At 41.7% G+C, this 26564-nt stretch overlaps 2 protein-coding genes and 1 long non-coding RNA gene across 3 annotated transcripts in view; all 3 read right to left on the reverse strand.

The window, feature by feature from the left end:
* LOC145422960 (protein NLRC3-like) overlaps positions 1–26564 on the reverse strand; it is a gene marked incomplete at its 5' end in the record, with an annotated part of 416117 nt that overhangs the window by 268309 nt on the left and 121244 nt on the right. The gene's annotated exons all lie outside the window — the stretch shown is intronic.
* The window catches only part of LOC113017568 (protein NLRC3-like), a 238603-nt gene that overhangs the window by 146565 nt on the left and 65474 nt on the right, over positions 1–26564 (reverse strand). The window lies entirely within an intron of this gene.
* On the reverse strand, positions 15794–17913 carry LOC145425291 (uncharacterized). The gene is made up of 2 exons (XR_013905952.1): positions 16825–17913; positions 15794–16079 (listed from the first exon to the last, which is right to left on the reverse strand). It is a non-coding gene; the product is annotated as an uncharacterized LOC145425291 (long non-coding RNA).

Below are 26564 nucleotides of genomic sequence, written 5' to 3' on the forward strand. Positions count from 1 at the left end.
AGTTTCATTAACAGACTTTGAACAATGGACTTCAAACTTCCCCCCAAAACAACAGAAACACATTTGAAGACAATGAATGACATTTATCCCTCTAAAGAAGGACTTAGACTACGATTTAATATGAATGAGAACATGTTCATAAATGGATGCAACCAAAGATTTCATCAATCCCTGATTTAGAGACAACAGAACATTTGGTTTGATTTCACAAGATAAGAATGACGACTGAGTTGGAAGATTGTTTTATGTTTAGTCAAATCTTTCATACATAAAGTCGGATTACAAAATCATCCCCTAAGTTTGTTGTTTTATTCAAGGAATTGAAATTATAGAGAAAATCTGTGAAATGACTTAAAGAAAACAAACCACAAAAACTCTATGATACTCTAAACCCCCTGGTTTAGGTCGGCAACCTTTCTGATGATGAGTGCATCTAACATTTCCTCAGAAGTCAATGTGCCATATGATTGCATTAGCAATAAATTACACACTATATAGAACCACTTCATAGGATTATATTTGTGCGCAGATGTTTGCAGCTATCAGCGAATATTTATCAGCTATTTTGAAACAAAGAAAGACTTTTTATCCATAACAGCAAATGAACTGTACAACAGAAAATACAAATGCTATTTATGGTCACCTTACAACAATGATAAGAAAAATAAACTGGGCCAATATGTCATGTTTCTTAATACAGAGACACACATGTTAATGTGATCTCTGGTCTCCTCTGAGTGGGAGTTATTATAACTGACTGTAAAAAGTCAGCACAAGGAAAATAAACTCCACCTAAACTTGGTTTATATCTGACCCAGACAGACTGCAGGTCATAACTTCTTACCTGAAGTTCAGTTCACCTGACACTCGGACCGGCAGCCGCCTCGGGTCTCTGCTCCTCCTGCCTCCCCTTTCCCTCACCCACCTGCTGCCTCTGTGGAAGCTCCGCCATAGCCACCACCAAACAACTGACTTATTTTTACACATCGACCAACATCCGGCCAATCCGCCATCTTTCATTGTTTATACCGTTACAAAAAAATAAAAAAACATCATCAGCCCATAAAAATGAAAAATCACCATCAGTATGCCCGATGGCCAGTCCAGCTATGGTCGTGCCATCAGTTAACCCTTCACGTGGCAGCTGTGACACGCGTGCCCAGGGTTGCCGACCCCTGCTCTAAAGCATCTGATTTGGATTCCTGAGATCAAATATATTTTCCTTTGTGTTTGTTTTCTTCCCATTTGTGGCTTTAATGTAGTGTTACATCCTGTTTGTTTGCTTCCATCTGTATACATGTCCAGATTCACTGTTATGTTTCTATTCTTACATTGCTGTGTGATCACTGTTCCCTCTGCTGACTGATGTGACCTTTTGTATCTCACACTGATACTTGTCATATTTGTATCTGCGCCTAAAAGATAAAAAGTTTTCCATGCTAAAACACAGCTCCACCTCCTGCAGTTCTCCCTCTGAACCACTAGATGTCTCTGTTATCTAAATGAAGACGTGCAGCACAGCAACCACAGCAGCGCTCAGATCACACGTGTCCTGTTATTATGTATAAAAGCATGAAACAGGTGAGACAGGTGGGATCAATATTAATGTTGTGGAAATATATGAAAAAGCAACAGAAGAGTGAAAACATTTCGTGCTTCTAGAAAGATCTTTCAGCTCATAGCTGCTCACAGACTGTATTTACAAGTGACAAACTGCAACTCTACAGTACATCTACAGTATATATCAAATATATTCTGTATTCAAATCTATTGAGTGATGTTTGAAAGCCTTTCCAGGTGAGTTTGATCCAGGAGGGTCTGAAGCCAGAGTCAGACAGAGACTGTGCAGAGACTGTAGAAGGACAGAGCAGCAGCAGAGCAGTCCAGATACACTGATGATCCTCTGTCAGATCCAGAGGGACACACAGGGATGATGCTGGACTCTACATTGTGTCTGACAGTGGAGCTGTTCTCAGAGCAGTTCACTCTGCAGCACTGACAGTCATCTGCACTTCTTCTCATTCCTCTGTCAGTCACTGCTGGATGAAGCTCTCCTCTCCACCTCCCAGTAACATGGCCCAGTCAGAGCGTCTCTACACACAAGCTGCTGCTGCTTCAACCTCTCTGGATCATCAGGACACAGCTCCTCCTCTCTCAGCACACACACCGTCCTGTTTACCATCATCAGCTCCACCTGCAGAGAGAAGAAGGAAGAGCAGAGGAGATAAACGAGTGTTTCCAGAGACTCTTCATCAGCTGTCAGTCAGTGATGCAGCACATCCAGTATAAAGAGCAGCAGGGACTTCAGTGCTGGGACTGTACTAGGACTCATTGTTGCTTCACTTTTTCTAATCTTTGGATTTTTATTGAAGTTGATGAAAATGTTTTTCCCTCCTAGTTTGAGTTTGGACTTTCATTCATTAGAAGAACCTTGTTGTGTCCACTCTGAGCTCTGTAGGAACCCCAACAACAAGCCCAACAATCCAGATGGACGGTTCCAGCTGTTAACTGGAGGAATTCCATCCAAACATCTGCTCTCACTAAATTCTTCCTCACCTACAGACTGTGTTCTTCACTGCTTTAAACTTGGAAACGAATGCAGTCATTGGTCTGCGTGCTGCTTTGTTCAGAGAGCTGATTGGCTGTTGACAGTGTTTGATCAGAGCGTGTCAGCCGTTACTATGGTGACCATAAAGGTCAGAAACAGGAAGTGTTTGTGTCCAATCCTGAAGCCTGTCACCATTCTCCTCTCACAGCTTCACTGAGAAGCTGCAGCTTTACAGGAAACACTGGATCTTTGCTTCATACTGACTGTGTTTAGTACAGTACTGCTGACAGCACCACCACCACCAGATGTAAGTTTATTAGACAAAGTGTGAGCTTGAAATCATTCAGTGTTTCATCATCTGTTCAGAGCTGAAGAAGGTTCAGAATGTAGAAGTTTAGAAAATGGAAACTCCAAACAGCTGAAGCCAACAGGAAGCAGCTTCAAACAAACACAACAAGAGAAAAAACTCTGAATGTTTCACATTAAAGTCGTACATTTCTCATAAAAACAGGACAAAGACTTGAAAAAGTCGTGTTTTTCCGTTCCAGGAACCACAAGGCTTCACTTTTAAAGGTGAAGTGTGAAAGAAATGGACATATTTGAAGTCCAACACCTTTTTCCAGTCACATTATTAAAGCAGACAAACTACAAGCTCATTTTCATTCCAACAAGTCATCTTCTGACCTGGACTAACAACACTGGTCTCTATGTGCAGCTGGCTGTGAGACCAGTGCTCAGGGACCGTCTAAAAAGTGCAACACTGAAAGAACATCGCACACTAGCTTTGTCCCAAAACGTCGGCTGCATCCTTCGGAGGACCCGGTATTCGCGGTCTACGTGGGCCGGGTCCTTCAAAGACCGAAAAGGCTGGAAGTGCGAGGCTGTGAAATGGGACGGTCTAGCCTTCAGATTTGCGTCACCGCTGTCTTTGTGGAGTTTAATAAACTCGGCCGTCTGCTCCTTGCTATCTAAAATATAACAGGACACTGGCGTAAATTCTCGACCGTCTCACACTTCTGTTTAATCAGTTTCCTGTTTAACGTTTATTCAGCTGTGTGAAAATCCCGGAGGAACTTTGATCTCAGCCAAACCGATTTACTCCGGAACAAATAAAACACAGAAAAAAGGCAAACAATTACATTTTTAAGTTATCCGAGTGACTTATATATCGTGTTTCACCTGAGTAGCGAAAGAGCGGGGTCTGAAAACGATGAAGCCGGGCGTCCGCTGCTCTCGCCGGCTGGAGTGACCATTGAACCCCCCGGCTTGCTAGCGAGCGGGTGGGTAACAGACGTCTCCGAAAACGTCGGCACACTTTTGCAAATATGCGATGTCTTGATAAACCAAGCAGATATTTGAAGTTTACACAGCTACTTTCTCGCCTGAAAATATGTTAAAAGTTTATTTTGTGACCCAGAAAGATTAATAAGAGTAATTTGAAAACTTAGTAGTTGCCGCCATTGTTGGCAGCTGAAATTTGGCTGGGCCGCGCTATGAATTCTGGGATATGGTGGGCCACGAAGGACACACCCGACGAATCCTTCAAATTCGGGGAAATGAAGGACGCATTTGTCGGGCACATTTGAAGGAGTCGACAAATACGGACAGCCTTCATCGCCTGGCTGTGACGTAATCGGCCTTCAAATGCAGCCTCTGGAGGATGCAGCCGACGTTTTGGGACACAGCTACTAATTTGCTTCCATCATCCAACCTGAAGAGGAAACAGAGACGCCTCCCCTTCAAAGTAAAAGCTGCTCCTTTTGGACACAGTATCAAAGAAAGTCTACAGTATAACATAGAAAAGACAGAACAAAGTTTTGGTTGTTTTAAATTGTGCAGAAATGAAACTACACTAAGCTCAATTATGTGACAGACATTTCATCTCATGTCAGTTTGGCCTCATCCTGGGCCGGATTATCCAGCACACACTCTGACCACAGGCCCAGGGGCCACGCACAGCTGGGCTCCATCCAAGAGACAGCAAACAAACCAACACAATAATAAAAAGCACCATGTGATCTTCTTACATCTTCAAGACAAACATAGTAAAAACATGAGCATATTTGTTTCCTGATAAAATGATGTGACAGGTAGAACAGAGTAAAGTGGTGGTGTTACAGCCTTTCTCCCCTCTGCTGCCGAGGCTGTTAGTCTCTCCCAAACTCAGCTACAGGACTTCCAAATGAATGAAAGCAGCAGAAGTGGCTTTACAAATGAAAGAGGAAGAGGAGAAGAAGAGGAGAGGGAGGCCACCCTGACCATCACTCCAGCTGAAAACATCACACTTCCATTAAAGTTGGTGAGGAAATGTTGAGCAGGATGAGCTGCTGGCTAATCTGGAGGCTGTAGCAGCAGCTCACAGTCACAGTGGATTTCCACTCATGAAAAAGCTCTGGCTGCTTCATTTCTCATCTCATATCAGAGACTTTAATGCTTCACTGAAGCTGTACTGTGATGCTTCCATATCCCAGTGAGGCCTCCATAATGATTTCAGCTGTTCTGTACACACACTGTGTGCCCTGTATGGCTCAAAGTCTCTGCAGCCTGTTTTTATCTGCTATCATCAGATCTTCATCATCCTCATTCACATCCCTCACACACTCTACAGCCTCATCAGCACTGACTTCATCTTCACTGACTGATGGAGCACAACATGAACCTGTGGAGGCTGAAACACTGTCCTGTCAAACATCTCCCCGTCACCACTCCACTTCTGTCAGCCTTTAAATGAACCCTGCTCAAGTCTGTCACTTCTGTTTGGAGCCAAAAGGAAAAACTGTTGTTCAGTCGTTTGGAAAGACAACATTTCTGAAAGCACTCAAACTTCTTCACATTTGTCTTCAGACACATCCTGAACATTTAGGAACTAAAGAACGTTTCAAACACCAAAGACCTGAAATATAGAAAAACAACAACAGCCGCAGTCAGTGAACTCACCTCAGAGTCTCCAGTCGACAGTTTGGACTCTCCAGTCCAGCACACAGAAGCTTCACACCTGAATCCTGCAGCTTGTAGTTTCTACTCATGTCCAGCTCTGTCAGATGGGAGGGGTTGGACTTCAGAGCTGAGGCCACAACTTCACAGTGAGACTCTGAGAGTCCACACTGAGTCAGTCTGTGATGATAGAAAATATAAAATGTGTTATTATAAAAGCAGAAAATCTGCATTATAAACACAGACTGAATGTATATGAAGACAAAACAGAGTGAGGTCATAATCTGATGAATCTGCTCTTCACATCTGTGCTTCAGCTCCTCTTACTGTGTTTGACATGACACAACGATTGAGTCTCTCTCAGACCTGCAGACTTTTAATGAGAATCTTTGTTTGGCTTTAATCTGCAGATGAAGGAGGAAGATGGTGTCACATTTAGGCTTCCATAATGTCCACAGTCTGTCACTGAGATCTGATCCAGAGTCAGAGTGAAGACACACATTTGGACTGTTTCCTGTTTTGACTCCAGAACATTTTGAATGAGTTCAGCTCAGTGAAGAGTTCCAGCTGGAAAGATGATCTCTGTTTGCTACCTGCTGTCAGGTACGACTGTTCACGTCCACACGCAGGAAAAACCTGCTGACTGTTACCAAACGGAGCAGAAATCTCATCACTGGACAATAATGATGAATGAACTCAGAGCTGCTGATATCAGATCTGATTTCAGGGGAACTAAACACAGAAATGATTGGCTCATTTTAGCTTTCTGAGCCATTATCTGCTGGTGTGTCGCTAGTTGGCAGAAAATGATTTGTATTCCTGTTCAGGGCTTCAGTGTTTATGAGTCCAGATCCAGGTGACAGCAAGTCAAAATGATGTTACCTGTCTGTGTCCAGCAGCAGCCTGTATTCACTTTGAATATTGTTATAACCTGACATGGATCAGTTTGTCTTTGATTGGTTTGTAAATGTCACTGTTTCCATTGGACCTGAGTGACGTACAAAGACAGAGAGGGAGAGAAAGGAGAGAGAGGATGGAGACAGCAAAGAGAGAGCAAACACAAACAGGTGAGAGTGGACAGGTGACCAAGGTCAGCAACCAATCAGAGAGCTTCTGTTTGACCCACAGTCACTGATGATGACTGCACATAACCAAGCAGTGTGTTACTCTGATATCAAATATGGATCCTGCTCTTATAATAATGATCATCAGATGATATTATTGTGTTATTTTGTAGCTGAATACGATGTTTGTGTGATTATCAGTGAAAGAAGCAGTGAGGAGGATGGAGAGAGAGAGAGAGAGGACAGAGGGTGAAGTTAGAAACACTAAAAGGATTTTTCATGGATTTCATGGATGATTTGAGTGATTTCCAGCAGGACACTTAAACATGTCAGTGGACGTCCTAAAGAACATATTCACTGATATGAAACGTGTCATTGAACAGGATTAATATCAGTGGAAACATGGTGGAAACAGCTGTGACTGCATGGATGTGACACACTTCAAATCTGTTCTCCACTCTTGGATTTGGGATCCATGGAGCTGCTGCTGAGTCTGTACAATAAAGGAATGGTGTGGAAGGTTGCAGCGTACGGACACAAACACTTTCTGCTTACAATCTGATTTTATTTTCAACATTAAACTACTAACCTACACTGATCAATGATGTTAATGATCACATCTGGACTCACCCAGCCTTTCTGCAGTTCCTCACAGCTGGAATCAGTCTCTGTCATCCCTGCTCTGATGTGTTGTACTTCTGCAGGTCCAACTCATCCAGAACCTCCTCTGACATCTGCAGCATGAAGGCCAGAGCTGAGCACTGGATCTCAGAGAGTTCCTTCTCTGACTTCAGGAACTCTTGGATCTCCTGAAATAATGAGAGGTCGTTCATCTCCATCAGACAGTGGAAGATGTTGATGCTTCTGTCAGGAGAGATTTCATCACTGTTCATCCACTTCAGGTTGTTGATGACTCTCTGGATGGTTCCTGGACTGATCTCTGTCTGACCCAGCAGACCTACTAAGAGTCTCTGGTTGGACTCCAGACAGAGGCCATGAAGGAAGCGAACAAACAGGTCCAGGTGGCCATTTTTACTCTCGAGGGATTTATACATGGCTCTGTTCAGAAAATCATCAAGTGATTGGAGATCTTTGTCATCAACAAAACTGGTGAAAGATTCTGATTTTAGAAACATCTTCAGCACCTTTGTCTTCCTGTTGGTGTGACAGTGGAACATGTAGACAGCAGCCAGAAACTCCTGAATGCTCAGATGAACAAAGCAGTAGACTGGTTTCTGGAAGATCACACACTCTCTTTTGAAGATCTCTGTACAAACTCCTGAGTACACCGAGGCCTCTGTCACATCCAGACCACACTGCTCCAGGTCTTCTTGGTAGAACATGATGTTTCCTTTCTCCAGATGTTCAAACGCCAGCCTCCCCAGCTTCAGAAGAACTTTCCTGTCAGCCTCAGTCAGCTCCTGTGGACTCGTCTCATGTCCCTCGTGGTACTTGTTCTTCTTCCTCTTTGTCTGAACCAGCAGGAAGTGTGAGTACATGTCAGTCAGGGTCTTGGGCAGCTCTCCTCTCTGCTCTGTAGTCAACATGTGCTCCAGAACTGTAGCAGTGATCCAGCAGAAGACTGGGATACTACACATGATGTGGAGGCTCCTGGATGTCTTCATGTGGGAGATGATTCTGCTGGACAGCTCTTCATCACTGAATCTCCTCCTGAAGTACTCCTCCTTCTGGGCGTCAGTGAAGCCTCGTACTTCTGTTAGCCTGTCAACACATGTAGGAGGGATCTGATTGGCTGCTGCGGGTCGGGAAGTTATCCAGACGAGAGCCGAGGGAAGCAGATTCCCCTGGATGAGGTTTGTCAGCAGCTGGCTGACTGATGACTTCTGTGTGACATCAGACAGCAGCTTCCTGTTGGTGAAATCCAATGAAAGTCTGCTTTCATCCAGGCCGTCAAAGATGAACAAAAGCTGAGAGACAGCCAGCTTCTCTGCTGTGACCTTCTGTAATGTTGGATGGAAAACATGGAGCAGCTCCAGAAGACTGTACTGCTCATCTCTGATCAGGTTCAGCTCCCTGAATGAAAGCAGAACCACCACACTGACATGTTGGTTCTCCAAGCCCTCTGCCCAGTCCAGAGTGAACTTCTGCACTGAGAAGGTTTTTCCAACACCAGCCACGCCGTTGGTCAGAACCACTCTGATGGGTCTCTGTTGGTCAGGTAAGGCTTTAAAGATGTCCTGGCACCTGATTGGAGCGTCATGGAGGGCGTCCATCTTGGAAGCTGTCTCCAGCTGCCTCACCTCATGTTGGGTATGAACCTCTTCACTCTGTCCCTCTGTGATGTAGAGCTCAGTGTAGATCCTGTTGAGGAGGGTTCTACTTCCTGTTTCATCACTTCCTTCAGTCACACGTTCACATCTCCTCCTCAGACTGATCTTATGTTCATCTAAAACCTCCTGCAGACCAACATCTGCTGAAAGAAAGAAAAACAACGAGACTAAAGAGAAAGAAAACTCTTCAATGTCTGAACAACACAAGAAGTCCAGTTTTCAGAAATGAGTCCATCAGCAGACAGATGTTCAGTCTTACTTTGTACACAGCTGCTCTGACTGGCTGTCTGCAGTCCAGCTCTGCTTCTGGATCTTTCTCCACACAGTGCAGAAGCTCTGATGGTGACACAGAAAAGTCACAGTGGAGATACTACTGTCCACCTTTGATTAGACTCATTATAAAAAGGAAAACAAAGTTTGAACACAGTCATGTTTCCAGTTCACTGACTTACATTTATTCCATGGACACTCACTCTAACCTGAAGCACAGCTACAACCCAACATTGTTGAGGCCTCATCTCCTCCTTTCCTGACTGTAGAGGTTAAATATGCAACAACCGACAAATAAAAGAATTTGGTTCATTTCAAAGAAATTCACACGGTGACCAAGTAAAGTAACCGTAGTAAAGTATGGAGTGCCAGGACTGCCATAATGCATTAATTAAATACACCATTAAATAATTAATTAAATGTGGCAATAATTAATTAAAATTGGAATGAATTAATTAAATAAATAGTTATGACACATGTAATTAATTAATTATTGACACGTTTAATTAATTATTTATGTATTTCACATTTTAATTAATTATTGACACGTTTAAATAATTATTGACACATTTAATTAATTATTTAATGATATATTTATTTATTTCATTTTGGCAGTCATGGCGCCTGGCTCTCATCATGAAATAATTTTATCTGTCAGCCTCACCCATCAAACTCAGGGGGCGGGGTTAACGCTGATCGAGTCAAAACCATTGCTTTGGCCTGGTGGCCATTGTTTCTAGCACACAACAACCGGCATCTGGAAGCTAACAGAACTGAACTTTGAAAAACCCTGTTTGTGTGTTACCAAATACCGTTTTAATATTTTTTTAGCCGAGAATGTAGTGGTTTAATCTTCATGTGTCTGGTCGGTTTGTCAAGATACAGCCTCTTTGCAAAAGTGCTTCGATGATTTCGGAGATGTCTGCCCAGTCTCACGGCAAAGCGTGGGATAGACCCGCTCGCCTCGCAAGCAATCCCACCGACAAAGCGCAGGCCCCGGTACACAGCTGTAGTAACCCCCGCTGACTTCTTTTACTGAGGTTATATTTATCGATGTTTTATTTCCTGATGTTCGTATGTGTCCTACGTGTTTCGGTCGCCAATTCTGAATTATAACTAACATTAAAAACATGTTTAAGGAGGAGAGAGAGCAAATAAATCTGTTTAACATCTGATCTTTGGGTTTTTGTTCAGTAATCAGCGTGACCTGTGTATAAACGCATAAAAGAGATAACGTTGGTGTTTCCGTCATGTAGTAACTGCTGGCTTTAACTGTACAAAGGTTGTTCGACACTATGAAACACATACAGACTTCATGATGTTCGGCTAATATTTTTATTGTGAATATTAATCATGCTGACCTCGCTCTGTACACCACGCAGCGAGGTCAGCATATCCACGATATCCTCAGCTCCATGAGTTAACACAAAGTTTCCCAGCTGACTATCTAACTGCCAACTATTCCAGAGACATGAAAATATACAGCATAAAGAAAAGTGTAAGAGACTCAGCAGCAGATTAGAATAACAATTATACATTTAATAAATCACCAAATGAATCCAAGAAACGAGCAAACCTGTTCCGACAATTTGAGTTTGTATTCCCTCAGCTGCAGACTCGCTGCTGTTTAAATGTTTGAAAAGGAAGATTAGATATAAACAAACGTCAAACATAGACTCAGTCTGCCTTCACATTTGATATGAGGCCAGCACGTATAGTGGCTGTGTCCTGTTTTAAGATCATACATGTAAAATTGTTGTCTGACCTCCGTCGATCCAGCCGCTCAGTCCCTGGTTACCATGGTTACTGCATAAGCAGCTATAATGTTAACAGCTGGCACTGAGGAAACCTACCGGCAGCATGGGTGTTTATGTTTTTCATTGCAAAAGAACCGTCTGAATGGTTAACTGAAGTTAACTTGGATAAATTATAGTTAAGGAGTATCACAGATAACGCCTACGTGAGCGACTGTTCACCTGAAATCAGCAGGCTATTACTGAAATACACGTGCTATATCATAAACTATGATATAAACAGGGAGGTCCTATTAACATTTTTAGTTTTAAAGGACACCTTCCTGCCTTTAGTCTCCTTCATGAGCAGTATTAGTTTTCTTCTAACATCCAGAAGTCTGCACAATGTGTTTCATAGTTTGTAACAAGCCTTTGATAGGTAAACATAACATGACCGAAAAAGCAAAAAAAAAAAAAAAAGAGAGAGAGAGAGCGTGTTGACATAAGAAGAGAAAATACTCTCAATTATGGAGACAGGCAAATGGTTCATTTATGTTTGATGTGTGTTTATTCCTCCCTAAATATCGTCGGTGAAGTTCGCCATGCACGTCAGATTTTCCTGCGCATTTTTATACCTCTGCCAACAGAGAGAGAAAAAAATCACATTCTAACAGACAGCTGGTGCTTAGAATACAGTTGAATAACTATTAAAAAACAGATGATATTTAGATGATAGTTCAGTCTAACACATGTGCCAGTGAACCATTAAACGTCTGTGAAACTATGCAGTTATGAAACGTAACTTTAACCTCAGCCAAACCGATTTGCTCAGTTGTAAATAAAACAGCGAAGTAAACGTGACCCGACAGACAGAACCTGAGTGAATGAAGTCCAGCGTTTAACCACTGAGAGCTAAAACTCAGCTGAGGTTTGAAAGCTGTGTGCCGGTGATTGGACATCAGCCGCTGATGAAGCTGTTCGCCTATAAAGTGCTCTGTAAGGAAACAAGCTCCAGCAGCTCTGCGCTCGGGGAAAACACTATATTTACTTATCTTGTGCAGAAAAATGCGCTGACATTGCGTTATATCGAGCACCGGCTGCCCAGTTAAACTGTGACTATCACCAGGTAACTAGGCGTGTTTCTTGAATTAGCAGCAGGTGTTAAACAGCTGACAGATGAGGAGGAGGATGCATGCAGGTAAACTGAGGGTCTGTTGAGCTGATCGCTGGTTTCGTGAGAAAAATGTCAGCTCGTTCTTTATGTTACAGAAGCACAGAGACACAAGACCAGGCGGAAAGAGACGATCGTTCGGTCAAAATGAGAATCTGCGAATGCAACATGTGGAACACGGAGAGTGGAATATGTAAACAAACCGGTTAACGTAACCCCCTGGGTGCACTCTGCATGCTGACTGTTAGCAGAGCTAGTGAAATCTCTGAAAACATCTGAGCACTTTTGCAAGCATGTTCTATGTTGACAACCTGACCAGACATACGTCGCGACATTCGCGGCTAAAACACTGTTAAAAGTGTAGCTGGTGACAGAAAAACGGGGTATTTTAAAACTACACCACCACCATTGCTGCTTGTGATTTGATCTGCATTCTGGGATACCTGGCTGCCCCATTAATTAAATGTGTCAATAATTAATTAAAATGTGAAATACATAAATAATTAATTAAATGTGTCAATAATTAATTAATTACATGTGTCATAACTATTTATTTAATTAATTAATTCCAATTTTAATTAATTATTGCCACATTTAATTAATTATTTAATGGTGTATTTAATTAATGCATTATGGCAGTCCTGGCACTCCATAGTAAAGGAGACAACATCCCGTTGATGGTGGGATTATTTGAAAGATTTGCTTTAGTCACGTCACCAAATGCAGTTGAACCACCCGTGGATCCATGTTTGACCATTCTACCACTCTGAGCTCTGCTTTTGAATCATTTTATTATTATCATCATTCATTTATTCATTCTTTGGAGGGGGGCTATTTCCTAATGCCGCCCTAATAAGCTGATGTTCAAGGGGAAATATAACAGAAACTCTTTCAGTGTTATTCATTAATAAATTAACAGATAAACTGTGAAGAAGAAAAAAACTGAGATTTAAAGGAGAGAGTGAGAAACTTGATCATCCATCCTCATAATACATGTTTATCAGTATCTGCTGTGACCATACTGCAGTAATAACTACAAGTCTACATTTCTGTGACTGTTGATCAATCACAGCAGGAATCTGAGCTCATCTCTGCACACAGAGCAGCTTCAGCTCTGGGATAAACTGCTCGCTTCACGTCCTTCTCAGCTCACAGACTCTCATCCTGATATTTTCCTTTAACATTTGATGGTATAATTCATCTGAGTTTACACTTTATCTGCATAAATACAGAAAAACAGACCCAAACACCAGAAACCATCAGTTTCACCATGTAGAATATATTGTTGTTTCCTTTTAATTCAGAGAAAAACTCTGATTTGGATTTTCTCTGTTCTCTTTGCCACAGCCCATCCCAGCAGCAGCTGAAGCAGCTGACTGTCACAACACTGAATAACACTTTAGGAGGAACGTCTTGATGCATTCTCAATCATCCAGGAAAGTAAATCTCCAAAAGTTGATTCTCTTCATCTGGACGTAGCGTAAATGTGTCCCAGCTGGACTTTTGTCAAAGCTGGAAAGGCTCCTAAAGAAAGTTCCAGTCGATCCAGGAGAGAAGGACAACCGCTGCCTAAGAGAAAACCTGTAGCTATCCCATATGTGTCAGGAGTGTCGGAGCAGCTGAGTCGCATTTTTTCTAAACACTGGGTCTCTGTGGCTTTTAAACCCCAAAACACGCTGCGCCAAAAACTGGTCTACCCCAAGGATCGGGTCCCCCGACACAAACAGAGTAACATAGTGTACGCTGTTAAGTGCAGGACGATTGGCAGGATTTATACATCGGGGAAACCAAACAACCTCTGGCTACAACACAGCAGAGCCACCTCGTCAGGCCAGGACTCTGCAGTCTATTTACACCTACAGGCCAGTGGACACTCTTTCAATGATGAGGATGTAACATCCTGGACAGGGAGGAACGCTGGTTTGAAGGCGGAGTCAAGGAGGCCATTTACGTGAAAAGGGAAAGACCATCTCTGAATGGAGGAGGGGGCCTAAGGGTACATCTGTCACCATCTTACATGCTGTGATTGCAGCCATTCCCCAACTCTCTGTGAATGGTACTCATGACCATTGATCAGTGGTTGTTGATCAATGGTCATGAGAATTTGCATAATTAAGATTAAGGAACTGACCTCACAGCCCATTGTTCCTTCAGTGGGCTGGTTTCAGTCATCATGCAAATGTCCTGTTTATAAGATTGAATCCTGCAGTCAGCTGAGACTGAAGGAGTCACCTGGATGAGAGACGAAATGTTTCTCCCACAAAACGCTACGTCCAGATGAACAGAATCAACTTTTGGAGAAAGTTGAATCAGTATTTCAGCTTTAAGAGGGTATTTTAACACAAACATCAGTCCTTCTACTTCAGTATGTTTGACACTTTGTTTACACCTAAATTAACTTTACTGTTAACCAGTTTTCATGTTTCTGTAATCCACCAGTGTGCTCATGCTTTTTTAAGTGAAAACATATTTTTAATGATCAAATATAATTATGTTTGTTATTTGTGGATTTTAAATGTCCTTGACAGAGACAGATGATGATCATTATCCTGCACTGTGGTCTCAGGTTTGGTCGAGCTAGCACAAAGAATGGCTATGTTGAACTTCCTCCTGGGATCTACACTAAGAAGTGAGTCCAACATTAGCAGGGTCTCTTTCCTTTATCTGGATTCACTTTAGCATTCACAGTCACGTGAAGCTTGTTATTAACTCGATAAGTCAACCCAGGGTTTCAGCTGAGCGCTCACATGAAACATGGCAGCATCTGATCAATCATATTCATGGAGACGTGTATCAGCAACAGAGCAGCTGAGTTTGCAGAAGGAAGTCAAACTAAACCACAGGAACAATATGAGGAGATTACACACATAATAAAATACTAGCAGTAACACAGCTGCTGCAGACAAATCAGTCGTGTGATCGTGTGTGAGAGGAGAAGGACTGTAAAGGAGTTTGGTGTTAAAAGCTCTGTATGAATGTGGGAGACTTTGAAGGGCTTTAAAAAGGCCAATATAAAATAAAAGGCAGCAAAATTGCTGAGTGTGAAAGTCACCAGACTTATCAGACCTCTGCGATTAAGACCTGTAAGAACACCTGTTTGTACTTGTTGGCATTATATCAAACACACACGTATATTAAGCCTTTGTTTGAACTCTGGTTGAATTTGTTACTTTCAGACTGTGAAACATCACAGAGGCTGCAGCTGCAGATCTTTTATTCACCTGGAAATTTACTTTAAATGTTAGATGGAAAATGTATTGCTCAGTTTAACCAAAGTAAGAACAAGAATCCATAAACCTTCATAAAGACAAACATCTCCCAGAACATTGAGCTGCTGAAGTGTCACTGAAGGGAAAAACTATTTGTCCTCCTCCATCCAGCAACACCTGAAACACCTGAGTGGAAGCTCCTCCCTACACTGTGTTTGAAGCAAAGCACAAAGGAGACACCTGCTGGAGCAGCTGGAGTCCTACAGACACTCAGCCTCTTCACTACACAAACACCTCCTACAACATCCACTCTTTCCACTCTGACTGCTGTGTTTGTGGAAACACTCCAACACACACCGCTTCACATACCAACATAGAAATGTGTGAAAAAGAGCTGAGCTGATATTAAACATGACGATTTATTCAGAAATACAGAGTCAGGAACAACATCTAGACACACATTACCTCTCAGCAGCAGAAGAACAGCCTTTAAAGTTTGCACCAAAATCCTTCGACTCGTTGCTCTTTAAGGAAACACAGCTGGGTTCAGGTCCAGGCTCTGGATTAGTTTCAGGGTTATGTCCAGCTGAGCCTGGTACGCCCCACAGCTCTGGGCTTTAAAACAACACACACAGAGGTATGAGTGTGAATAATGATGGAGCAGTGATGTGAGTGCTGAGCTGTGACATGGAGAAGAGTCATGGACAGTTAGAGATGGTCATCTCACCTCTGAGCTTTGGTCTGGCTCTCATGTTCCCCACACAGAGTGCTTTTAGAGGGAGGGACTCCCTCCTCTCTGTCCTCACACTGATCCATGCTGCTCAATTCACATCAGCTCACACACACTTTCTACCTTCACCTGCAGAGGAAACACAAATCATTCATGTGTACATAAACCAAAATCCTCCTTTCCATCATGTGTGCTGTCCAAATATCAGCTGAATGCAGTCAGACAGCAGTGTGAGGCACAGGAAGCTGCCATCAGCTGCTCTACTTCTACTATCAGTCCACTAGATGGAGCCATGAAGCACACATGATGCATTCACTGACACACACTGATTCACTGTGACTGGAAGTTTAAGTACATTAAGCCTCCACTCATCTACATTGTGCTTACAACCCACTGCCCCCCATCTCCCACCCCCATCAACCTCCTGGGGCCAGGAATGACTGGAACTGAATTGGAAACGGGCATAATCAAACATAAATCTGTTATTCTTATCCAACCTGTCTGCCTGGACACAGTTTGCTGACCAATCATGGAGCCTGTGATTCGCTTTGACAACAACTTCATGAATGTGGAAATGAAACTGAGTGTCAGCTGAGTGTCGAGCAGAAGAGGAATCAGAGAAAAGTGACAGAGCTGCTGACTTTACAAAGAAAACTAAAACCATGTTGAAGAGATTAAACAGATAATACAAGCTAACAACAACACAGCTGCTGCTGCAGACAAAACACATGTATGAGTGTGTGACAGGAAAAGCACTGAACAGAAGTTTACTATTAAAAATGCAGCATGTTGTAAAAAGTTTGGTCAGTGAGACTGAAAAATGGCTGCATGAGTTACTATTGTGAACAAACCCCTATAAGAACCCTGATATTACCTGAATAAGATCACATCCTGATACGTAGTGCAGACCTTGGTAAGAGATACGGTCCAACTGGAATATAAACCTTTGGTGTGTTTAATCCAGTCAGTCTCTGAGTAACTCCACTCCTCTGCTTTCTGTTGGAAGAGACAAAAGTTTGTAGCACGATCCTTTTCCTCAGAGGCCTGTGTTGAATTTATATTACATCTAAGATAAAAAATAATTCACAAAGTCTGCTCTGTCCTCCTGTCCTCCCTGCAGTCTCTGTGAGCTCCGCAGAGTGATTATAAAGACCCGGAGCTCAGAGTTTCTCCAACACCGTGGTCAAGTGTGAGCCACGCCTGCCACCCGTTATCTGCCAAACTTGAGCTTCAACGCTAAGTTTTACGGTAGTGCTGCTTCTTATCCCTTTTTGCTGATCACACACATAACAACACACATGGTTTTCAGGAAGTTAACAGAAATAAAGCCACAGTGTCATTTGTTTTTCACTCAAGTTGTCTTTTCTTCTTAATTTTTCTGGTAATGCTTCTTCATTCATGATTCATTCAAATCTAAAATAACTTCAAAAAATGTAAAATATTTCTGAAAATCATCTCTTATAGTTGAAATTCAGTTGTCATTTGGCTCAGCTGCTCTTTCATGCATCCATAGTTTCACCTCAAACTGCTGCTTGAGACACGAGAAATTAAAGAACAACTCTGTTCAAACGGAGAAACTTTGAAGGAACTCAATAATGTCATTTAAATGGTTTCAGGTAGGTGTATGAAGGTTCTGTATTCAATCATATATGATAGTTGACATGAAATTCTGAATTCATCTTCTTGGACACCCACACTGCATAATTCTGTAGAAATGAAATTAGTCGTTTCTAATCAATTTCAACATCAAATATCATAACATTGCATCAAAATGCGTAAAAATGATTCTTGATAGCTGACCTTAAAGTCTCTGTGCATTCTTCCTCTGGGTTACCTTCTCTATATATTTGCAGTTTAACCACCAAAAGCTGCAAGGTTTCAGATAAATAAAAGGAACTTTCTACTCAAATTTAATAAGATTCATTTAATAAACAATAGAAAAAAAACTTTGACAGTTGTCATAAAATTCTTAACAAACTCCTCTTCTGTCTGTAGCTCAGGAGTTAGAGCAAGTCACGAAGTAACTGGAAGGTTGGTTGTTTGATACGAGATACTAACCCCAAGATAGAAAACTCTTCTGCACAGGAAAAGTCCTTGAATGAGTCATTTGTATGAAGCACTTTGAATGCTCAGAGTAGAAAAGCACCATATCAGAACCAGCCTCACCCACTTGTGATGGGTGGGTGGCTGTGGCTCAGGTGGTAGAGCAGATCAGCTGCTGATTGGAAGGTTGGTGGTTTGAAATTTGGCTTCCCCAGCCTGCATGCCAAATATCCTTGGGCAAGATACTAACCCCAAGTTGCCCTCTGATGATTAGTTTGCACTTGTGTTTAGAAGTGCTTGTGTGAATGAGGCCTGTTGTATAGAGCACTTTGAGAACTCCAGGAGAGTAGAAAAGCACTATATAAGAATCAGTCCATTTACTACATGTCCGCAAAGTTTCATCTCCAACCACTGCAATATTATTTGTTAGGATCGCTGTTCTCTCCGGGTACTCCGGCTTCCTCCCACCGTCCAAAGACATGCAGCTTGTGGGGATATTTAGTTGGATAATCCAAATTGCCACTAGGTGTGAATGTGTGAGTGAATGTGAGTGCGAATCGTTGTCTATCCCTGTGTGTTGGCCCTGCGACAGACTGGCGACCTGTCCAGGGTGTGCCCCGCCTCTCGCCCTATGACAGCTGGGATAGGCTCCAGCGCCCCCGCGACCCTGAAAAGGAGAAGCGGAAGCTGATGGAGGATCGCTGTTTTTTTCCTCAGGGTTTTGTGATGCCTTTTTGTTTTCGAGAGTCTTTTGTGTTTTAGTTTGGCTCTTTGTATATAAGGATGGTTAATAGTTTGCTTTAGGATTTACTATATCCCATGTACCCTGTTTTCATATTGTAGTTTGTCTTCTTGGTTTTGTAACACTAAATATCTGCTTTTGTGATCCCTTTCTGTACTTCAGTTATGTCCCTTTGTCTGTCTTGTCTCTCTGTTTGTCTGTCATTGTCTGATTTCCCCATCTGTCATGTTTCCCATTCACTTATATTTTCCTTTCTGTTTTCTACATGTCTGCGTATGTCTCTGTGTATCATTTCCTCTTTTTTATCGTCTCATGTCTTGTGAACTTAGCTTTGAGTTTTACTTCCCCCATTTGGTTAATGATTTGTTCCCATCAGTGTCTCAGTCTCGTCTGCATTTATCTAGCTCATGTTCCCCTGTCCAGTCTGTTCTCCTCTATGTAATTTAAGCCTTGTTCTCCATGTTTTCCTGTTTTATTGTTTTAACTGTTGCTTCCTGTGACTATTGTAGTTTTCTCCTGCATCATGTCTCTCACCCGTTGCCTCTCGTCTCATTATCCAGTGTGTATTTATTGTCCCCGTCTTCTTGTGTACATTGTGCTTTCCTTGCTCTGTGTTCCCATGGTTTTGGGGGCGGTGGTGTGGGATTGATTAAGGAAATGGCTGAGTTAATAGGAATGACCAAAATGAGAGAAATAAATCGATCTTCAATAAGAGAAAGGATTATTCTAAGAAGGAATATTTTTGATGGATCAGAATTATATAATGAAATATGAACAAAATCTTTTGTTAATCATTGTTTATTAACTGAACCTTGTTGAATTTGAGTAGAACTGTTTTTTAATTTGGCAGAAACACGGCAGCAGTTTGAAATGAAACTATCCAGGCTGTAGAGTAGACGAGCAAAGTCAAGAATCCACTGAGATTTTCATGACAATAACTAAGAAGGATTTCTTAAATGAATTGTTGATACGCTGTTATAATAATCCACTGAGCTTATTGAATTTGGGGAGAAATGTCCTTTAATGTGCAATCACACAGTGGGCTGAGATGAAACTGCACACAGTGTGGGTGTCCCAGAAGAGAAATCAGTTAAAACTTTAGTGTCAGCTAGTAAGCAAGAATTTAAAAAATATTTTTATAATATCAAATTTGTTCTGTTATATAAAACTCTAATTTATACTAGTCAGGTGGATCATCAACAATCATCAATCAGTGCAGTACCAGCAAAATTCAGACAGACACACAAACACACACATGCACAATTTTACTGTCTTAACACAGTATCATAAATCTAATTAGAATATGCTATAGTCCTTTAAATACCAATTTAAATATATTTCAAAAATATATTACAGCTTTTTTCAGTCTGTTGAACAAAAATCCCCAAAGAAGAAGAAGCACTACCATAAAACTTTGTGTAAAAGTGCAAGAAAGTTTAAGAGGCTTACAAATGACGGCTCACATAACTGCGGTGTTACAAGTCAACCTCGTTGATATCTGTCATCATGAACAATGCTATGATTTGTGCTGGAGCGAAGCTGCACACAGCTGATATTATCAGAAAAAAATACATACTGATTCGATTACCTTCACATGCAGATTCACACAAAGACGACCAGCTGCATCAGCGAAGTTTAGAAGACAGACAGTGAAACTTAAAAAAGGAAACAGACAGATTTGTGGGAATGCTGGGGCTGGGGAACATTAGTAATTAGAAACACAAAATGTTTCTAAGCATTTGTAAATGTTTGTTGGAGGGTTTAGAGGAGCTGAATCATTTTGAGTGAAAGTTAAAGTCAAACACACTCTTAGTAGAGACAGACTGTGTCTGCAGATCAAACAGGTCTCACTGTGATGTCCCTTTAGTCAGACTCTGTCTCTGCTACATTAATGACTGAAAGTTGTCACGTTCTTATTTAGTTAATACTCTTTAAACCAGGTGTACACTTTTAGTTTAATACATTATAGATTCTCTGATGAAGAAATACGGTATATATATGTAACCTGATGAAGCGGTATCTAAAATGTTTTTATGTTTGACATACCAAGACTGTTTCACACTGCAGGAGTTGCAGATGATAAAACAAAGACTGTAAAGCTAAGCAGCTTGTTTGCTGTTTATCACTGCCTGTCCATTAGTCAAATTAATATTACTTTTATCAAAAATAATTTCCCATCTGTATTTGGTCTTCCTCCATAGTCGCCATAGTCACATCATTGTGTTTTGTTGATGTTTCCCCTCCTTGTGATTCACTCAGTGTCCCCATGTCGGTCCATGTGTGTCGAGCCGTGTCTCTTAGTTTGTATCCTGTTTTATTTGGAAAGTCTCGTGTCCTGTTCAGTGTGTTCAGTTTTGCTTTCTCCTGTCTCATCACATCTAATTTGTCCCTGCTGTGTCCTCATGTGTTTCCATTTCCCTTATCATCCCTTTGTGTATATATTGTGTGACTTTCCTTTTGTTCATTGTCAGGTTGTCTGTTTATTATGCGTTATGTGTCGGGGGCTGGATCTGTGACCCAGTATTTTGAGTTGTGTGTTTTTGGAGGTCTTATATTATATTGAATATATGCTTAGTTCTTGTGTTGCCATTATTAGTTAGGATTTAGTTGGGTGTTATTCTAGCTTAGGTTTCCATCTTACACCTTAAAGGTCGTTCCCTGAAAATATTGTCTGACATTAAAGTGGTCTGTGGCGCAAAAAGGTTGGGGACTCCTGCTGTACAGTACAGAATGCGTTTAGCTTGTCGAATTTACATAAATCTTCGATCGCTAGCAGTGTAACTCTGAAGTGCTGCACTGTATGTTTGTAAGTTTTCTCCCAAAAAAACACAACAATGCCGACGAAACGTTTTGCACCCTCAAATGCACCTTTAGGTTTCATTCCATAATACTGGACTTATGTTTCTACGAAGGTTTGAACTCTAAGAGTGTTTAACATGATAGTGATTTATTGATTCTAACCCTAAATCTATCCAGTAATGTCTGCACATATTTTCAGTACTGATTTTAAAGTGTTTTAATCCTTCTGTCACTCAGGGAACCCAATAAGGATTCAAATACTTCAAAAGTCAACCAATGACATTGATGTGTAAGACTATTTAATAATTATTTATTTTTTATATTTCATTTATTCATTAATTCTTTGCACTGTGATTTAACCCATCTTTGTGTAAAGCAGGGGTGTCCAGGCCTTGAGAGCCAGCGTGCTGAAGCTTTTAAATGTATCTCTGCTGCAACACACCTGAATAAAATTATTAGGTCATTAGCATGACTCTACCCTACTCAAGTAAATTTAAATAAATGTAAGTACATACCACCAGGTAGCTCCACTCGTACCCAGTGTAACTGTGACACCGGAGCGGAAAGGCTGATTTTATTTCCACAGTGTCGTTTTTTAAAGGAAGGAAACCTTCCTCCAAACGGACAGAGCAGTGGAGCCGCCAAGGGAAAGCACACGATTAAAAAAACTGTAGAATTAAAATATAATTTATTATATTCTAATAGTTAAAAATGCAAAATGAATTAAAACAACCTTGGCCAAGGGGTAACACCATAAAAAGCAATAAAACACAACATTAACAGTCCAGTGGCATCCGCCACGATATAAAAGTCCAAACGGTGCAGAAACCAACAGGATTGTCGCCGTCCTGTCGGCCTCTTCATTCTGATGCCAACTAGAAAAAGGAGAGAGGGCCAGCGGCAGTCACCATTCTTAAATTCCACTGGAGGTTCGTCTTAGACGGGATGAATCGGGACTTACCCCAGATGGGCAGAGCTCCTAACTCCGCCCACCACTGTGTTGTGCTTCACATGCGTAGCCATAGACTCGCCGTCCCGGGGACATAAGGCGCCATCCCACTGCCTCTCTATCCCCTGCCGTGGGCCTCTCTCGGCGAGGAGCTACCTCCCGTCAACACCAGCACAGACCTCTCCGCTCAGCTCCGATCACTCCCTCCAGTGCGCGGTCGTCCGCGATCTCTGGTCTCGTTCTCCTTTGCCGCACGCCTTGGCCAGCTGCCTATAGCCGGGCCTCTGTGCCGCTCTGCGCGGCCGTTGCCCACACCGGTTACCATGCCATGTCTCTCCTCCTCTCAAGCCTTCTCTCAAGCTTTTTCTCCCCCCTTTGCTCTATGGTCTGCCAGGCCCTCTTATTGGCCTCTCTGGGATCTCTCGCAGGTGTGATCAGTTTACTATCAGGTAGGGGCGGAGTCTTTACAGGACAGGTGTTCAATTTAAATAAGATAAAAACATGCAATAAAGCTCATACAAACAAACCCAATATACAATATTAAAATATTAAAACAGATAAAACATTGCAAAACATGCACAATAAAACTCTAAATAACTTGTCCCGTTTCACCCCGTGACATAACGGGAAGTGAGAGGGTTAGGTTTTGGCGCTTTGAATGTTCAGTTGTGTGATGCAGCGATTAACGTTTGAGTAAAATATTGGGCTCCCTCGTGTCTTCCCTACATTCCTCCACAATGTCCGTTTTTGCAAAAATGTACTTCTAGAAGTACTTTTATTGCACGATGTTCATTCACTCATGAGCTGCTGCAACATGAATCAAATGGCTGAACTGCCACCTTGGCGTGCAGTCAAGTTCTACAGTCTGCTAATGATCTAATAATAAGTATTAATATTCCTCACTCACCTTACTAAATGTTTGTGAACACAGCCAGAAACATTTGCATCACAAACACAGACTAGTGTTTATTAGCAGAAGCTTTTGGGTGGTTGCTCTCAAACCTGTGTACAAGTTGAAGCATTAATGGTCCCTTCACTGATTTCCAGGTATCCAATGTCAGGGCTAACAGATGGATTCAGACGCAGGCAGCGTTCTGGCAAGCAAAGGGTTGACAATTTATTAACACAGAAGGGAAACCACAGTGATGTGTATATACAGTGAATGGGGCACGGCTTCAGGGCTTCAGGGGAAGGAATCCACACTCGCTCTCCACTCGGCCCAAACTCCGCCACTCCTCTTCTTACGCACACTCGCTTCTCCACAGCCACTCTCGCTCCAATTTCCACTTATGTTGACACACACAGGGATCACAGGTCAGGGTCCGCCACCAGTTCCGGGGAGATCTAAACACAAAGAGTCCAATTAGATCAATACGCCACACAACACTGAGAGAGTTTGTCTTAGGAGAGCTGAGAGCATGAACATGGGAGGTTCAACGTTCCAGTGCCGAATACTCCGTGCCGCAGCGTTAAATAGGCAAGGGGGACGCCGCCTGATCAGCAACAGGTGTAGAAATCACCGCAGATACGTGGGCCAAGGGTGAGAGCCCACAATGAGCTCCACCCAGGGAAGCAGGAGAGAAAACAAAACAAACCTGTGGCCAACATGAGCGAGCCGGAGAGGCACAGGGACCATGACAGCCAATACCAAGTGCACAAGTTCACCCCAGATGGTTCCTCTTCTCTGTAACTTGGAGGATGTGGAGTAGGCTGTATTTTAATCAAAGACATATCAATCAATCAATCAATCAATCAATCAATCAATCAATCAATCAATCAATCAATCAATCAATCAATCAATAACCATGTCTAAAAACAACACAGGTTGACCAAAGTGCTGTACACAGTAAAAGAAAAAGTAAAAAGTAGAAACAAATACACACAATGAACAAAACAAAAAATAATCCCAAATTTCGTTTTTTTTTCTGAAGGGGTCAAACACTTTTATGCAAGAATGACAGCGAGGTGAAAAACCTTCACCCGCAAGAAAACTCGAGCTGTGACTCATAGTACGAACACACACCTCACAGTAACACACTTTGTTTAATGTGAACTTTTTGCCAAGCTAGCTAATCCTGACCAACACACCAGACACAGAAGATAAAGGAACGATGTTTTACTGTTAGAGACAGAAAGGTTCAAACATTTTGGCAGAGGGCTAAAAGGGGCTAAAATTACCCAAAAAGAAATTCCATTTGACCAAAAACACTTAATTTTTAAAACATTAAGTATATAGTTATGAATAATGAACAAATAATTAACAAACTGGGGTTTATAAATCGTGTAACGCATCCTTATGGTAAGAAATTTTACCTTAATGCGTTACATGTGTTAGAAGTCAATGTATCTTTAACAATATACTCCTTATTTTATATCTCCTGATCCTTCACAGAGCTGCATGAACCTGTTGTTGATGTCAGAGAGTCAAACTCTGCTGAAGAGTGGGTTGTTTCCTGTTCAGCCACTGGTCGACCTGCTCCCACTGTAACACTCTCACAACAAGACCTCAGCTTCTCACAGTACAACACTGTCAGTGTGTCCAACACCAACGCTACATTCACTGTCACCACTACAGCTGTGCTCTCAGGTTCACGTAAACACAGCACACAGGTGGGATGTGCAGCACGAGTGCTCTCTGCTCCTCACAGAGAGGTGATGGAGACGATTCCTGAGGTCCAGCAGATGTCAGATTATCAGTGATGGTGAGAAACTGAGATGCAATAACAATGCATTGTGGTACTATGCATTTTCTCTTTGATCAATAATTGATGTATTCATTTTGATCAGTGTCACATTTTTCCTGCTTTTTCAAGTTTCCTCCTGGATCATTGTATTAGCTGCAGTATTGGTGATGATGGTCTTTGTCAGTGTTGCTGCTCTGCAGTAGGCTACTCTTTAAAGAAAAAGACCAGATAACTTTCATTTTTCATTTCTTGTCATTTTTTTCTACACCAAAATCTATCCAATAATATCTGCATAACATTTTCTACTTGTGATTTAGTTATTAATTCTTTGCTTCATGATTCAATCGGTCTTTGTCTAGTATTAAATTTTATGTTTCCCATTTAATCCCACTGGCTTTAAAGTGTTTCACCAGATTTTTACGAAGTATTTCCAGTCTTTTGTTGTCTCTGTCCCAAATGTTCTGAAATGTGTTGCATGTATTAAAAGAAGTTGGACCAAAAAATGTACTATGTACTTACAAACTTACATTTATGAAAGCTGAACAAACATTGATGTACTTGACTTTTGTAACAGTGAAAAGGCGATCTGTTTTTATTGATAAATATATATGTTTGCATTACTGTTATTTAGATTGCCATGTTAGAACGTAGCAAACAACATTGTTTGTTCCTCTATGGTTTCTTTATTTTTACAAATCTAAATGTTTTTGGTCAAAAGATTAATAATTTCATATTGAGGTCAGATGGTCAGCAGTTTTGATGTTTTTGCAGAGATTTTATTTTTTTGCAAAATAGCACAAGTAAACATTAAAAGTAGTTCCTAAATCAAGGCATTTATTATTAAGGCGGCCATTATTATGGCCCTGTGTGGAAAAAGTGATTGCCCCCTAAACCTAATAACTGGTTGGGCCACCCTGAGTAGAAACATCTGCAATAAAGCGTTTGGGATAACTGGCAATGAGTCCTTTACGAGGTGCTGGAAGAATTTCTGCCCACTCATCTTTGCAAAATTGTTGTAATTCAGCCACACTGGAGGGTTTTTGAGTATGAACCACCTTTCCAAGGTCACAGCACCTCAATCAGATTCACGTATGAACTTTGGCTAAGCCATTCCAAAGTCTTTCTTTTGTTTTACTTAAGCTGCTTAGAGGTGGACTTGTTGGTGTGCTTTGGATCAAGTGCACTTCAGCTTGTGGTCGTGAACAGATGGCCAGACATTCTCCTTCAGGATCCCAGAAACTGGATTCTGTTCATCTTGACGTTGCATCTCCAGACTGAGAGATCTCAATTACTTTGTTTCTTATTTGCTTCTGAATTTCCTTGGATTGCGCCATGATGTGTAGTTTTTGAGGATCTTTTGGTCTACTCTACTTTGTCAGACAGGTCCTGTTTAAGTG

The sequence above is a fragment of the Astatotilapia calliptera genome, chromosome 3 (assembly GCF_964374335.1).
Source record: "Astatotilapia calliptera chromosome 3, fAstCal68.1, whole genome shotgun sequence".
Classification (NCBI taxonomy): Eukaryota; Metazoa; Chordata; class Actinopteri; order Cichliformes; family Cichlidae; genus Astatotilapia; species Astatotilapia calliptera.